We start from the raw sequence: 15820 nt of genomic DNA, 5'->3' as shown, positions 1-15820 counted from the left end.
CTCTCCTCTCTCCTGTCCAGTTAAGGAGGGGGAGCGATAGAGTGGCTTTGGTGGGCACTTGGCATTTTGGCCAGGGTCAATCTACCACACCGACCTCTCAGGTTAACAAGGGGGGGTTGCAAATACAAAGAAATCCTGTCAGATATATACACATAATGTTCTGCATATCAAAATTATTTTGTCCTGGTAGGATATCTTTTACAGGTATTAAATACAATTAAACATTTTAAATTAATTATTCATCACAGATGAGATTTTTAGAAGAAAAAAAAAGAAAAGAAAAACCCAGCATTTTTTCCAGAACAAAAAGTAAACTTGGACTTTCTGGGGAAAGAGTAATTAAAATAATAAAGTAAATGCCTATGTCCTTTGAAATATTTGTAATAGCATGTATGTTACAGCGATTCTGCATCCAAGTTACTACATTTTAGTTAATAACATTTAGTATTGTATCATAATTTGTGGGATTATGAGGCCTGTAGAATTTCTGAGGTTGTTTTTTCTTACGGATTTGTGGAAGCTTTGCTGATTTACTTCAGCCTGACAATTTGATGTGAAACAAAGCAATGTTTCATCAACTACAAATTTCAGTGATTGGAATGGGGACGACTTTTCAACTATGATTTTTTGTCCTGAAAACACTCTATGTGGATAAGCAGTTAAGAGATCAACAGGACCATCCACGTGGTAAATTTAAGTCCTCACACCTTTTCATAGAGCCAGTGTCACTATTTTAACACTTTTCATGAATCAAATGGCTACAAGAAATCAAAGAATCTGGTATCCCAATGGAGAAATAAGCTTGAAGTTATGGCAAGTGTTTATATTTTACCAAGCATAAACTTCCACAATATGCTTGGTATTCCAACTGTGCCATTTGGGCTAATGTGTTATTCACCCATTCCTTTACACAAACCAGGGAACAGCCAGTCTCTCTAGCTCAGAACAAAATGCTCAGATCACCATTTCAGAGACAAAAGGAACAGTGAGAGAAGTCCAGTTGAGACTAGCCAGGCTGGCATGTGGTCCAAGGGTGGTTTGCTCTTACACACAGGCAGCCCAGCAGCGATTCAGGATACTCTGATGGCTCTGTCATCTGTTGCTATAGAAGGACTATCATATGGAAGAAGAAGAGAGAAATTCTGATCCAGACATGATGGCAATTACTGAGTTAGAGAACTTGACTGGAACTACTTCGTTGTATTAGCCATTTGAAAAACATTTAACTACTCCAGGAACGACAACGTACTCGTTTGGTTTCTTGCAATGGGTGGGGTGGAAAGGCCTTTCTGGCAGAGGTAGGCCTGTTAATCACATGAGCTGAGTTCTGTCCAGCTGTTCCTCAGGTTGCTGCAGTTTGACCTCTCTGTCCTACTCAGCAAGTTGCACAAGCAGGGGCATAACTTTAATGTATGACTAATCCTGCTGAAATCAGCAAAACCAACCCAAATGCGTTCAGAATCACAGAATTACTTTTTGAATCACAATATGGAACTGTAAACAGTTTCTCAGCTTTCAGCTACTCAAGACAGTAATTCAATGACAGTTCCATTCCATTAACATCACAACGTCCAGCTAATACCCTGGGAGTACATCTACATTTGTCAAATGCTAGGCAGTGAGCTTGCGCATGGGAGCTCTGCATTGCTCAGCTCTTAACTACACTCCCTTGTCCCATTTGGACCACCCCAAGAGCTCTCTCCAGGAGAAATCTGCAGTAGCAGGGAAAGCCCTGACTGCTGTAGACATGACTCAGTCAGCGACACCTGGCCTGGGACTTGCCCCGTCTTGTTCAGAACAATTGATAAAGTTGCAGTATCAGAGCACACACATGCTGTAAAAGCCTGACAACCAAATCACTGAGGGAGATGGTAGTCCACAGCGTGGTCTGAGTTTAGTCTCTCTCCTTCCTGGGTTAATCTAAGAAGAACTTGCTTTTAATTAAAATGTGAGGACTCCATCTTGAGGTAAGTCTTAGGGCATTCAGTCAAAACTTTATAGAGAACTGGTCTGGGGCTGTAGCAGAGAGTGTCAGGGACAGAGTTCAACCAAGCAATTTCTCATAATAGAGACTGCTGTTATTAGATTACACACTTTTTAGAGAGGACCTGGAAAAACACTGGGCATGAAGTGGTCAGCCATGGATTCCTAGTAGATTGTAGATGGATCAAAGGCAATTCCTTTCCTACAGGGCAAACAATGCCTGCTTAACAGCTCGTCTCTGTCATCTGGCACAGAAACACTGAAAATACGTTATGTAGTGTATTTTCTGGAGCTCATGATAGGATGGTCCAAGAGGCAGAGTATATACATTTGGGGAAGGGGGGAGGACATTTCAACATCTTTGAACAATTACAGACTAAGCCACAGATGAGAAACAGGACATCTATCAAACTGTGGAACTTAACACAGATCCTCAGAGTGCCTTAAAACAGCCACTTAGATGTCAGTGCTTCAGTCTCCCTTATAGACCATACCTTGACATTTCTGATCGGATCATTCTGGTAAGCATCACTGAAAATCTGTTGCCAGGTGTGGCTTACCTTCTGAAATGCTTAATCTCAAAGAAACAGCAGGAACAAAACCTAAAATGGTTATGCTTATTATTCAGGTAGCATAAAGAATATAACCTATAGCTGCAGCTTTGTTCATATTTCTTAGATTTGTGGTTTAAACCACACAGTAGCAGTAAATGAATAGGTCTGTGGGAGACGCAAGCTTGGACTCTGGAATCCTTTGAAAGGTGAACCTGGAAACTAAATCGCTTCACTCCTCCCCCCTACCCTGCTTGAAACCTTTCCCACTTCTTTCCTCCACTTCAGTCAGTAACTCAGCTATCCCTCCTTCCCACAGGATTGTAGTTTAGTTGCAGAATCTGATTCTTCTTCTTTCTTGCCATATTGGTTCAGACATTAAACTTCACTGACTAGATCTTAGAACATCCTCAGGTGTTCTCTAAGCTCTTTATTCTCCCGGCAAAGTCTACATGTTGGCTTTAGTCATTCTGAACTCCTAAACTTCTGCCTCCTCTTTGGCTTTGTTCTAACTACAGTGTATCTAATCTGTCCAGAAAAAACTACTACAAGATTATCCAGTCCACCTGAAAACTACTAGACTAAGTTATCATATCAGTGAAGGAATTCAGACTGTCAGTCCTGTGCAAAGGACCTTACTATCCTTAAGTTAGTTTAATGTTACAAAATATTAATACTATGTGCAATTATAAAGTTTTCCTTTTCTACTTTTGGAAGCTCAGTGTTGTCTCCAGTTTTACTTTATGAAATTACTTTTAAAATTAAATAATTTTATTAGAAATTTATCTACATTCAGATATGATTGAAATTATTTAATCCCTTATGTCAACAGGAAGATTCAGTTATGAATTATTTTTAGCACAACATTCCTGAAAAGCTATAGTATAAACTCTTTTCAGAATCAGTATCTGCAGACAAATATCTGCCAGGTTAAAACTAGGGGGAAAATGCATTATTTTGATTTCTTGCAACTGTCTTTGTACTGCACACAGGCAAGGAGAAACAAGGGTAATACCTCTACAGGCAGATGTAGAAGACTGAAGCTGTTCAGTCTTGATTATAAGCCAAGGGCATGTTGCCCACTCCTTTGGTCAAATGAACAGCTTGCCTAAAAGAACTGTCAGACTTGATACTCTTCCCTGTTTTGTCTCCTGCTGCTTCCATCTGACACAGAACTGCCTCTACCAAGCACATCTGAGGTCTTTATAACTTCCCTCTGCTGAAGTGCAGCTATTTGAAAATACAAAACATTAGTCCTAAACTAGGCGATATTGTCTTTTTATCAATATATGAAAATATTACCTTGTCAACTGAGAGTCAAAGTATAGATGAAGAGCAAGAGATTTAATTGAGCAAAACCATATAGGAACTGAATGCTTCCACGTATTTTAAAGAGCTTAGTGGCCATATTGGCTACTTTCCCCTGCTTCTATTCCTATAAGAAAAGAAATATAGTGATATAAAAAGTGGTATAAAGAACCACCTACCCTTTTCCACTGTATACTAAGTCATAGCAGCAGCGAAAAAACCGAAGTGAACTGTTCAAGGAACATGGGGGTAGATGGTGAAATAACGGCCTCTGAATTTGTCTTTAACTTTTCTGCTGTTCTGATGGGCTGTAAATAACGCGATCACTCAAGCACTGACTTGCATTAGCTGTTGGTATTACTGCCTCAAGATGTCCCATGTCTCACAAATGGCTTCCACATACTTTTTTTATCTTATTACAGCTGCACTATAACAGTTCAGGAACCAACTCAAAAGTTCTTATGGCATTCCAATTTGGCACGAAAAAAAAAAATCCTTGGGAGTAGAAAAGACAAGTAGTCACAGTAACATCCAAAGATGTTCAGTGTGCAACATCTGAACTAGGTTTTAGACCCCAGAAAATCCGTCCTGTCAGATGGTGACACCAAAGACTTTGGGGTATGTCCATCTTACAGCATTTAACACCAGTGATCCCAAGAAGTGCAGGGAGTTTATACTTAGATAAGAACGCTCTAAGCAATGGTAGGAACATAAGAGCTAGTTTCTTTAGCTGAAGTAGCTCTCTTGTGAACCACTCCGGTGCGCACAACAATCATGCCCCTGAACAAGTAGGGCTGGAAAATCCCTACTAGCTAGTAGGTCTCTGCATTTTATTTTAATATAACTAGATTCGGTGTATTTTTCTCATTTTGTTATCTGTGTCTCTATAAAGCTTTGTAGCTATGTTATGTATCATGTTTTATTCATATCTTACTGACACTTGAGAGAAATATCATCTCTAGTTGAGATATTAGAAATGCCAATGCCATTGCTATAGGAGTAGCCTTCAAACATGGATACTTTCATGCATCCCAGCACATAGGGTGTCAAAAAGCTAGTAAGTTGCATAGACTGATTAACCAGTATGTTGACAAATCATCTTCTCATGGTCATCATCAGCCAGGAACATTTTCTGATGTAGAGTAGGAAAAAAGGATGGAGTCCAACCCTCACAGATCCAAAAAAATGCTTCTGACAATGATGTCATGGTGTTATATTCTGCCCTGATACCTGAAGATACCAAATAAAGAGTAATAAAATACAGCAGTTGCCTTCACACCAACAACTCTGGACTATACAAGCAGCTGGTGGCCTTTTTTTTTTTACTGTCCTGAACAATTCCTGGGGGGCACACCTTCAGGATGTTTGCAGGTGACACCAAGCTACTGCAGAACAGTCAAAACCCTGGAGGGCAGGATTGGCCTTCAAAAGGCCCCTGACAAGCTTTAAAAATGGGCTGATAGAAACCTTATGTTGTTAAAAAATGTAAAATTCCACACCTGGGTCAGAATAACCTCAAATAATATCAGTCCGGGTGGTCAAGCAGAGCATGAGAATGCACTGCCCTGTTGTAATCATGAAGGCCAATTATACAATAGGCTGCATTAGTAACAGCATAGTCAGCAGGACAAAAATAAAAAAAGGTGCTTCACTCTACTTGTGTTTTGGAGGCAGCACCTGGAGTACTTTGTATAATTTGGGGCCCACCAGCACAAGACAGACTGTCAAACTGGAGCAAATCCACTGGACAGCCTTAAGTTGGTTAAGGGCTTGGAACTTACCAGGCAGGTCCGAGGTAATGGACTGTTCAAGATAGATGGAAAAAAAGACTAAAGGGGAATCTAATTGCTGCCAGCAATTACCTAGGGAAGGAAAGCTAGAGATTCTTCTCAGTAGAGTGCTCAGCAAGAGGATAAGCATTCACGAGTTGCAATAAGGGAAATTCTAAATTAATATAAAAAAATGTCACAGAGATTAGACACTGAGCCAATTTTGCCCAGAGAGGCTGAAGCATCTGTGTCACTGGAGACATTCAGAACTTACTGGACAGAGGCCTAAGCAACTTCAGAGGTAGGCCTGCTTTGAGCTGGGTGTTGGACCAGATGACCTCAAGAGGTCATTATCAGCCTAAATTATTCTCTTATTCTGAGACGGTAGGGAGAATAGAAAATGACATGACACCTATCTGGCACATAACTACAGACAAAAATCAATATGTAATTTTGGGTCTGTAAACTGTCTCCAAGCATATAAGTTGGTATTTGCTGCCTGTTGAGGCTCCCCACCTAGACAAAACAGCAGTTTAAAATAATTACTTCACAGAAAGGTCGGTCATTATTAAAGGTAAAATGATTCAATTCTGAGCCTGTCAACCATCCTTGCTCATGAATAAAGTCACCTAACAACCATCGCTTGCAATGAACAAAACCACTAAAACATCCTCTGCGCAATAAAAAGTTTTAATTATGTCTGAAAAGGACTTCTGCATTCTGATCTTCTTCACTCAAAAGCGGGCATCTGCTTCGTCCTGCTGACAGGGGTAGGGGGAAACAAGGGCTGGGACAGTTAATCAGATGAGAAGCTTACTGAGCAAAATTGACAGGAAGGACAGTAGGACAGGACTGACACTAAGAACCAAAGCACTTCTCATTCCGGAATTTTTCAGTTATGAAATGGCCCTTAAGAACCATTACAGCCTGATGTCGCTTCAGAGTAACTGCACTCATTGCAGCCTGAATACAGTTCTAAATCAAAACCTCTCAGTTAAGACTAGGAAAACTGCTTTGTGGACATTCCCAGTATGCTATGCTGCTTAACAGCAGTAACAAGTCTTTACAATGCTCTACAGAAAACACCACTGATCCTAAGAAAATGCCTATTAGATACACAGTAAACCTCAGTAACTGCAGCTTTGTGTAGACTGTGTGGAACACAACTAATTTGTTGAATTTGACCTAAAAAGCTGTAAATTAAGTGTACTGAGTCTGGCCAGGATGGAGTGAACTTCCTTCATAGCAGCCCAGATGGTTCTACCCTTCTCCACAGTTGCGCAAGAAGTTGGGAGGGGACACAGCTAGGACCCAAACGGGCCAAAGGCATATTCCATACCATATGAAGTTATGCTCAGCAATAAAAGCTGGGTTAGAAGAAGAAAGGGGGGATGGGGGTGTTTGACTTCCAAGGTGGCTGTTGCCTGGTGACTGGCTGGACATTGCTCAGCTTCGAGAGGTGGTGAGCGATTGCCTTGGCATCATTTGGGTCTTTCCCCCTCTCTTTCCTTCACTTATTAAATTGTCTTTATCTCTACCCACGAGTTTTCTTGCTTTTGCTCTTCCTTTATTCACTGTCTTGCTAGGGGAGGGGAAGGAGTGAGCAAGCAGCTGTGTGGGTGCTCAGCTGTTGGCCAGGGTCAACCCGTAACAGGTGGTAACAATCTTCTCTAGATCAGTGACAATTTTGTCTTTTCACGACCATTACTTGGCAGTGAATTACTCTAACAGACCAGCAATCTTGGTCTGAATAATAAGTTTGAAAGACAAATTAATTTTTCCATCAGATTAATCTACTACAGAATGTACAATATTAAAATAATGGGGTGGGATCGGATAGGACTTAGAGGAAACCTCAAGAGGTCATTTCAATCATATCTGCTCACAGCAGGACCCATGCTGCCTTTCAAAGCATGGAGACACCAGAAATGAAAAGTATCTTTCAGTTGTGCAAGGCATGGACTCCCAGTTCCTGGCTGACATTGAGCTCCAAACCCTGTGGGAGCCAAAAGGTACAGTATCAGCTGAGTAGCCCCTACGGAAAGAAAAGTAGAGTCCAGCACATTGGTTTTTCAACCACAGTCCCTAGTCCTCCCCTATCTCCTCCCTCCCAGTTCCAGCCAGAAGGCACAATGAACTGAGTCTAAACCATTTTGACAGTTGTTTGAAATCCCCGTCATTAGAAACTCAAGCTCCCTCAGTATTTACTTCTCATGATTAGAATGCTTCTTTCTGGTGTCCGACTTAAATCTTCCTTGTTTTAATTGCAAGACACTACTTTGCATGGTGTCCTTTATAGGCCTAGAGAAAGTCCTTACCTAGTTTTTCAGTACTTGAGAAATAGTATCATGTTTCTTTTCACACTAAAAAGAATAAAAAATAGGATTCTTCTAATGTTAAATCACTGATCCTCACTGGTCCTCATAGTGTATATTTAAAGCTTCTGTCCCATTTTTGATCTCTGAAACTGGATTATCTGTACTCCAAGTTTACTTGTGAGGCTCTAAATGTTCGAAGAATGAAAGATCTTGAACTTGCAGAGCTGCACTGTGATCAGTTCTAGAGCAGTGCAAACAGATAGGCTGGTCAGATTATACATTATAAACAGATAATCCAAGAAATCTATTTTAATGATCTGTTTTTCAATTCTGTAGTTGGTTCAGACTACCTAATACATTCCTTACAAGGCTTAACAGTGCAAACTTCTGCAGGTTCATAAGTGGTTTAAAGCAGATACTACCAATATGTGATTAGTTACTGTTTCTGATGATTGGATGGCAGCATTTTCAAACAATAAGAAATATTTTTATGTAGATTTCTATTTATGCTAAAATTGTGGTATCTTTAGGTTAAACAGCCAACATACATGCAAACAGATTGTCACTGTTATTCTCTCAGCTTTCATCAGAATGTTTTCCCTTGGGTGAGACAGTCCTTAACTCTGATCTACATAACTCCAACATCGCTCTGCTGTGAGACTTTCTGAAACAACTGCAAAACTTAACTCTGCACTTTTGCCTCAAATACAGCCATAAACTAAAAATGAATCAGAATACTGTATTCTTTTTTACCAGATCATTCAGTTAATTAAAAAAATAATTTTAAACTGAAGTTTTATTAAAGACAACAAAATGCACAGGTGCTATACCTGCTTTTTACAGTAGTGCACAGCTCCGTAACAGGTTGGCTGAGGCACATGCACACGAAAGCAGACTGTCTGTAAAGAGTATCTTTCTATTTCAGTCAAAAGCTTCACAGATCTGTAGATCAACTCAAAATAAAACAACAGTTCCTTAAACTAAGCAACATCAGCTCTTGCTTAAAAATCCATTACCATTTAAAGACAGATGATTACTTAAAATCAAGCTAAAAAAAAAGAAAAGAAAGAAGGGCACTAGTTCTGCTTTTTAACTTGCCATATATAGTTATGCTAAAGAGGAAAAGGGAGCTGAGCCAACACTGTACAACTTAAACTAGAAGATAACTATATGGTGGCTTACGTGAGGCAATAGTGCCACCCAATGTCCAGAAGTCAGACATAAGCTTGTTTTTCTTTAGTGATCCAAAAGCAAGCAAAAAAAAAACCCCAAACCAACAAACCGTATGTAATGCTTGTTAGCAATTGTATCTGTATGCCAAGGCTTGTCTCAGAGATAAGATTAACAGATGTGGTAGATTTCAAATCAGGCAAATATGTCATACTTCTTTTGTTTCAGCTTGAATTCTCCATAAAACGGATATTAGCACAGCCCAGGTAATACAGACAAGCTGTCAAAACATGTCTGCCGGCATTTTCCTAAGGTCCACATTATTTTAGTTTCTCACTTTTCAGGCCTACCCAGTTGGGGCTTCTCACAGGGATCAGTCTTCAGCATGTTCCAAGCGTTGCGTGGACTTTACTATGACACTATCAAATCTCTTGCACAACAATCCAGTTTTCATCCACAAAGACCTGAACCTAGCCCGTGTTCAAAGGACAGTAACTTGTCAGAAAGACAACCACCCATAATTATAAGGAATTCAAATGAGTTTATCATATTGGAAAAGTTTACCAGGAGATCATTAATGACAGCCACTGTTAAAAGCGTACATCTCGGTTTTGTTTTGAACCTGGCTCTCATCCTTCTACTAGAGGAACACTATGTGACTATGTCTAAAATAAAAAAGTGCCCCGATTAGCATATGCCTCTTTCTTGTGTAAGTAATTCTAAGTCTATAAGTAAATCCAAACAATGGATTACTTACACCACTTTGCAGAACATGCTTTCTACGCTATAAAGCATGCTGCCAGCTCTTCGAGATATCTTCACCTATTCCAGATCATCTGTAAATGTAAATACAAGAGACTACATGCAGCAAGTGACACATGCTTACACAAGCATCCACATCACAAAAAGTAGTCTTGTGTTAAGATCCTTATCCCTGAACTGGAATGTTTTGATAGTTTTTCAAATATTACTTCTTTCTTCCCGGTTGCTGGTCCCTTATACAACTATGGGTTTGTGCTACCTTATTTTCACCATATTCACAACTGAATCTTATGGTCACCTAACAAATAAACAAGCTCCCTTCACAGGCCCTTAATTTCCAGAATACATATAATATTTCTTAGTCAAGCATATTTTTTTTTTCTTCAAAAAAGTAATTTCCATAGTTTTGTAGGTACCACCTTTAAGACCTTTCTTGAGGAGACAGGAACAATTTGACCTGTTGGAGTAATTACTCAACCTGTTTATTTTTAACACTCAGTATTTGCTATTCTTTCCAACAGATTTTTGTCTTTTTCATATGAAGACAGTTTGAAGTTTTAAATTCTCAGAATACATTTTATAAACATGCTGCCATAGAAATCTGTTAGTTATATATTTACAATAGCTATTTTATTCCAAGTATAGCTATAGATATGCTATAAACACTCAAAGGAAACTTTTATAGTACTCCATTTGTGGCAACTGTTGACTTTGCGACAATGCGAGCACAGGAATAACATACCCATGTTCCTTTTTAGAAAAAAACACACAAGTGTTGGATTTGTGTATGCATAGGCATAGTACCATGCACACTCTTTTAAAAGCTATTTTATTACATGCTCTTTCAAAGCATGCTTATTGTAACCTGTAGTGTATATATATTTAACTAGTTAGCTACCTTTTCATACTGTTCAGGCCCAACTGTTTATTTAGTATATTTTCAGTAAGTTACTGAAAAAAGAGAAAGAAATTCATTTCTTGGTGCCTGTACAGAAGATACTGATATTATATTGGTTTGGGGTTTTGTTTCTTGGCTTGGGGTTTTTTCCCTAAGTCAAAATTTGAACAGTCTTTGAAGTGCTTGGGATAATTTCTAGTGAAAAAACGGCTTGGATTACTGTCAGAAATTCATAACAAGTACATGTCACACTAATATTGCAAGTGTTATTTTTAAAACATTCTACTAATGTTGAAAGCACAAGGAGTCTGCATAATCTGTGCACATCTAATTAGCACTGAGTCATATAAATCATACATAATGATTTGGCAGCATACTGCCAGATGGTTTGCTATCAGATCAAGTAGTAATAACTTAGCTGCTTCTTCTCCATTCCCCCCTCCCTCATTTTCATTTCTATCCATTTTCATTTCTCTACTTAAAAATAACATTCAGTTCCTTCGATTTTATACACACAAACCAGTCAAAAACCACTGATTTATTTTTTTTGAATCCAGACTGCCTCATTGCTTTGCAATCTTTTTGCTTTTACAAGTGCATTTATTTTATTAATTGCACTTAGGCATCAGAGAGTTTATGCACTCTAATTCCATATTTACTTAAAAACTGTTCAACTCTTCACTACTTCCAATTAGTGATATGCAGCCACATTAAATTTGTTTTGTGCCATAATCCTATTGTCTGGTTTTCTTATTCAAAACACTTTTTGCGTCTAAGTGACAGTGGGAAAAAAAAAAGGTTATGAGGGAATTAATCACACAATCACTCAAAGTATCGAGATTCATGAACACCTAAGGTTTAATATTATTTGAATGTTTCTAAACTCCATAATTTTGTGTCTTAAAGCATTTATGGTACGCTTACCTTGCTGTACTAAGCTTATTAAATACAAAGTAAATAAAGTGTAAGTGCTCTTTTTCCTACAATCTTCACATTTTCCAGTAAGACAACCCAGTTGTTTAAGTGAAAGGATTAAAACATCGGTACATCTAAGTGAAGAGAACGAAGAAGTTTACAATAAACTTGGCACCATAACTTTTTAACTTACCTTGTCCACCTTTGTGCTACTTAGTTTCAGTCTTAGTTTTGTGGTTTTGTAAACCCAAAGAATGCTTAATCAGCATCAGATGGTAATGGTAGTTTCCCAGCACCAAAGCAAACATTCACAATTACAGTTTTTGAGGCATTCACCACGTTAGCATCCAAAGCAAAGCCTGCTCCATTTTAATTCATGTTCTACAAGCACACATATCTGTTAATAGGTGTGAAAACTAGAAACAATAAAAAAAAAAAATCACAGAGAAAAGACATCCTTGTATTCGGATTAAAATGTTACTTTTGGGTTAAGAGTCTTATTCAGAGTGTCAGGAAGATAAAGCATCGCCCCCCTCGTTACTCTGGGATTTGGATCCATGTGACACTGTGTGTTAAAGTATGCTGATACATGGCCAAACCCCTGAAAAGTCACATTAGAATTTGCCAAGTGCCGAGGCTTTTATCAAGAAGCATGCAGAAATCTATCAAGTGACGTTTGTTTGCCTTACCCGAGAGGCTGTGCATTTTGTTTCAAGGGGATATTCCCCACAGCAGGGATGGTCTGAACAGTAGAAACCTTTAGAAAGCAGTGCCCACTGGTTGCTATGCTTCAGACTGCTTACACTACCATGTTGGTGACACATCCTCATCACTCTTTCTTTCTTTCTTTTCTTTCTTTCTCCAGAATAAGCATGCGGATCAAGGTATTAACCAAGATAATACTGTAGAACATTATCATTAACACTTCCTATACAGAAGAGACCAAAATAAGGCCAAATGAAAACACTTAGCTATTTTACAAGCATAATGTTACCTATTGCTTCATACAGTTGAATAAACATTTGGCATTTCATACTATTTTCCTTCTTACTACCCTGTTTTTCACTTGATTTACAGAATGTTTGTAAAATACATGAAAATAAATATCATACAGCGGTAACATAGTGGTATGAAAATCAGTGGAAAAAAAGAGCTGCAGTACAGCATTGTACAGCAAGGGTGAGACCGCTGGAGCTATCTAGTGAATTAATTTGTATTTCCAGAGAACCATGACTTGACAGGGACATCAGTCTTTCTTTGGAATAAGCAATGATCTCCAACGCTCTTTACCCTTTAACACTTATCCTGGAACCCAAGAACAAACGAACCCTAATCTCATTAGGTCTGCATTAAAGATCTACTCAAAAGATGAGAGACAGAAATGGTGCAGAAGCTAAGATCGACCAGCATGTCCATCATGCACTATCATCAAGCCAACTGCTCACAGTTACGGAATGGCAGCTGCAGTAAAGCTGGCACAGGCAACCTCCAAATAGATCAGAACGACAGCGTGGGCTGGCACGCAGCTCAGCCCACAAATGGAAAGCGAGAACATAAAGTCCCCAGAGAAATGATACAGAGACCTGTTTACTTGTAATGCCATGTTTAGATGTTGCCTGCCTATGCTGGGATGGGATCTCCTGTTTTCTCTTTTAAATAAAATGTGAAGATTATGTACAAAGAAGGCTGCTTCTACTGTCCCAGCAGAGTTCCTGTACAGCTCTCTCTGGGTTCTTGGCAACACATCCTAAGTACTCCATAGATTCCCATGTTATGTCCCATGTGATGCCTGGGCTTCCACAGGGACATTAACCAGTTCTCTTTAGTTCACTTAGGTCATGCTTTATAATGGTAATATTCCCTCTATAGACACTAATGTCATTCTACCTCCACACCCAATGAGAGTTTACTAACGTTAAGACTAGTTTAACAGATGAGATAAACTGAATTTGATGCGGGAACAGGAATTAACACCTTTATTAATGCTCTGGTAGAGGCCACAACATAGAACATCCAGCACCAAATATGAAAATAATTCTTTAAAGGCCTAGGCAGCTACCACTTTAAAGCACAGCTTGCAATGATGAAGGCCAGATTGCTCTTTTCTCCAAGTCAGAATGTGGACATGTTTAAAGATGCCTTTAACTGTCACAGACAACAAGAGCACCTACAGAGCTGAACTCCTTGCACATGCTGAGGAATAAAGGAAAATCCACCACACATGCTTTTTTGTCACCAAGCCCTCTCCTTATTTACCATAAGCTAAACACTTAAGTAGAGTATTTGGGTAGACTGAGCAACGCTCAGCCAAACTGCACAAGGCAACCTTAAAAATTTGAAAAATACAGGTCAATCATCATATTTTGGTAACAAGTTGCAATAGTTGGTGCATTGCAAAAACAAAGGTTGAAACAGAGCATTCATGCACAACAATCCAATATCCCACTGCACAATGAGAAAGCAGGAACAGCAGAACCTTCCTCTTCCCTTCCCAGCAGCATTAAGACCCCAGACTACTTGACAGCTACCAAGGAAAACATGAACAGAAATTTCATGCCAGTCCAGCACGTCTATCCGCACAGCCATCCAGTAAAGGCTGACCTGACAATCAAAGGGAAGGGCAGCGCACTGGTTATTCTCAGTTCCTAAACTCATAAGCTTTCCAACACAAGTAAACCCCAGCAGTAGTCAGTGTGTTTCCCCATCCTCCCATACAAGAGAATTGTCCTTACATAACCCTTCCTATCTCTAGTTCAGAAAGGAGCGACACCCAGAGTCTCCATATCATTAGAAGAAAGAAACAAGAGTTTTAAGTGGGTTTTTTTTTCCTAGACTTTTACAATAAAGTTTATTATCTGATCTCTACAGCCCTTGGTAAATCAGTTTTAAAGATTCCAATCCTGCTGGCTCTATCCAGAGCAACCATCTAGCCAGAGAGATGTGAGTCTTCTCACTGTCAGGCCTCACCGGTGTGTTAAATTTAGCCAATTGATGTCACATCATTTCTTGATGGCTCTTTGATCTTGAATTTGTTTGCTTTCATCAGTGATGAAAACAGGGGGTTCTCTCTCACGTCATAACAGTCAAACTTGTTCCTCCACAGAGCACTTCCTGGTGGCACATGGGCTGCATCCACAGCCACAGCGTTTCCAGCCTACAGAGTGCTGGCAACATGCAGCGGCAGCTACCCTTTCAGAATGGCCCTCACCGCTGTTCCAGCTGCCCCAGGCCTGGCCTCAGGGACCATCTCGAGCAAGCATCTTACCGCTATTACTTCCCTCAGCAGTTCTTAACTCCCCTCTGCTCCTCCCCAACCCTCCACACAACTCACAGTTCCACAGTGGGCTTTCACCTCACAGACAGCAAGTCATCGTCAATACGCGCTTCTGTTCGTGGCCCAACTTTATTCCTATACTGGGATCCCAGTTCACTGAAGCCACAGCTCAATCACTGCACAGCACAACACTACTGCACCCTCAGACAGATGGTGCCAGCAGAGCAACTTACGAATTCACTGCTGAGCGTAACATTTTTCTCCCTTTAGAGACCAGCTGCAAATCTGGGCAAACAGTCAAGTTTTTCTTATTTCTATTCAGGAACAAACAATTTACAGCAAAGGAGAAAAAGCAAAAGGAACGTTAGGTATGTGCTTTTATCATCCACGGTGACACTTAAACTAGTGGGTATGCTGTAAGTTCATCACTTGCCACAATCGCATTTTCTAAACAATCACTGAAAATACTACGCACCCAGCTTCTTGTCAGATAAGGTAATGGCTGACATACAGATGAACTGGTAATAAAGGGACTGGATTTTCACCTTCAAGCTCTAGAGAAGCATTATCCAGAATGCAAGGATTTCGGATGCTCATGAAGGCAGTGGAAGTATTTTGAGCATTTCTATATCACCCAAGAAAAATCGGAATATTTAAGCACCTAACTACTCCAAAGAGGTCTACCTCCTCATTTAGAACTGTAAGTGCATTATCAGGAATATTTACCATGTCAAGCAGGGACAGGAAACCTCATCAACACACACATACACCTTGGTGTCTGGCCAACCTGTCAGCTTATTCCGAAGCTAGAAGTTGCCTCAGCTAGTCACACAATGGTCTCAATGGATTTTTCAGCTATGTGGTTCCTCTGA

This window comes from Leptosomus discolor, chromosome 1 (assembly GCF_034619465.1).
Source record: "Leptosomus discolor isolate bLepDis1 chromosome 1, bLepDis1.hap2, whole genome shotgun sequence".
Classification (NCBI taxonomy): Eukaryota; Metazoa; Chordata; class Aves; order Leptosomiformes; family Leptosomidae; genus Leptosomus; species Leptosomus discolor.
The sequence above is the reverse complement of the archived record's forward strand: the minus strand, read 5'-3'. Positions refer to the sequence as shown.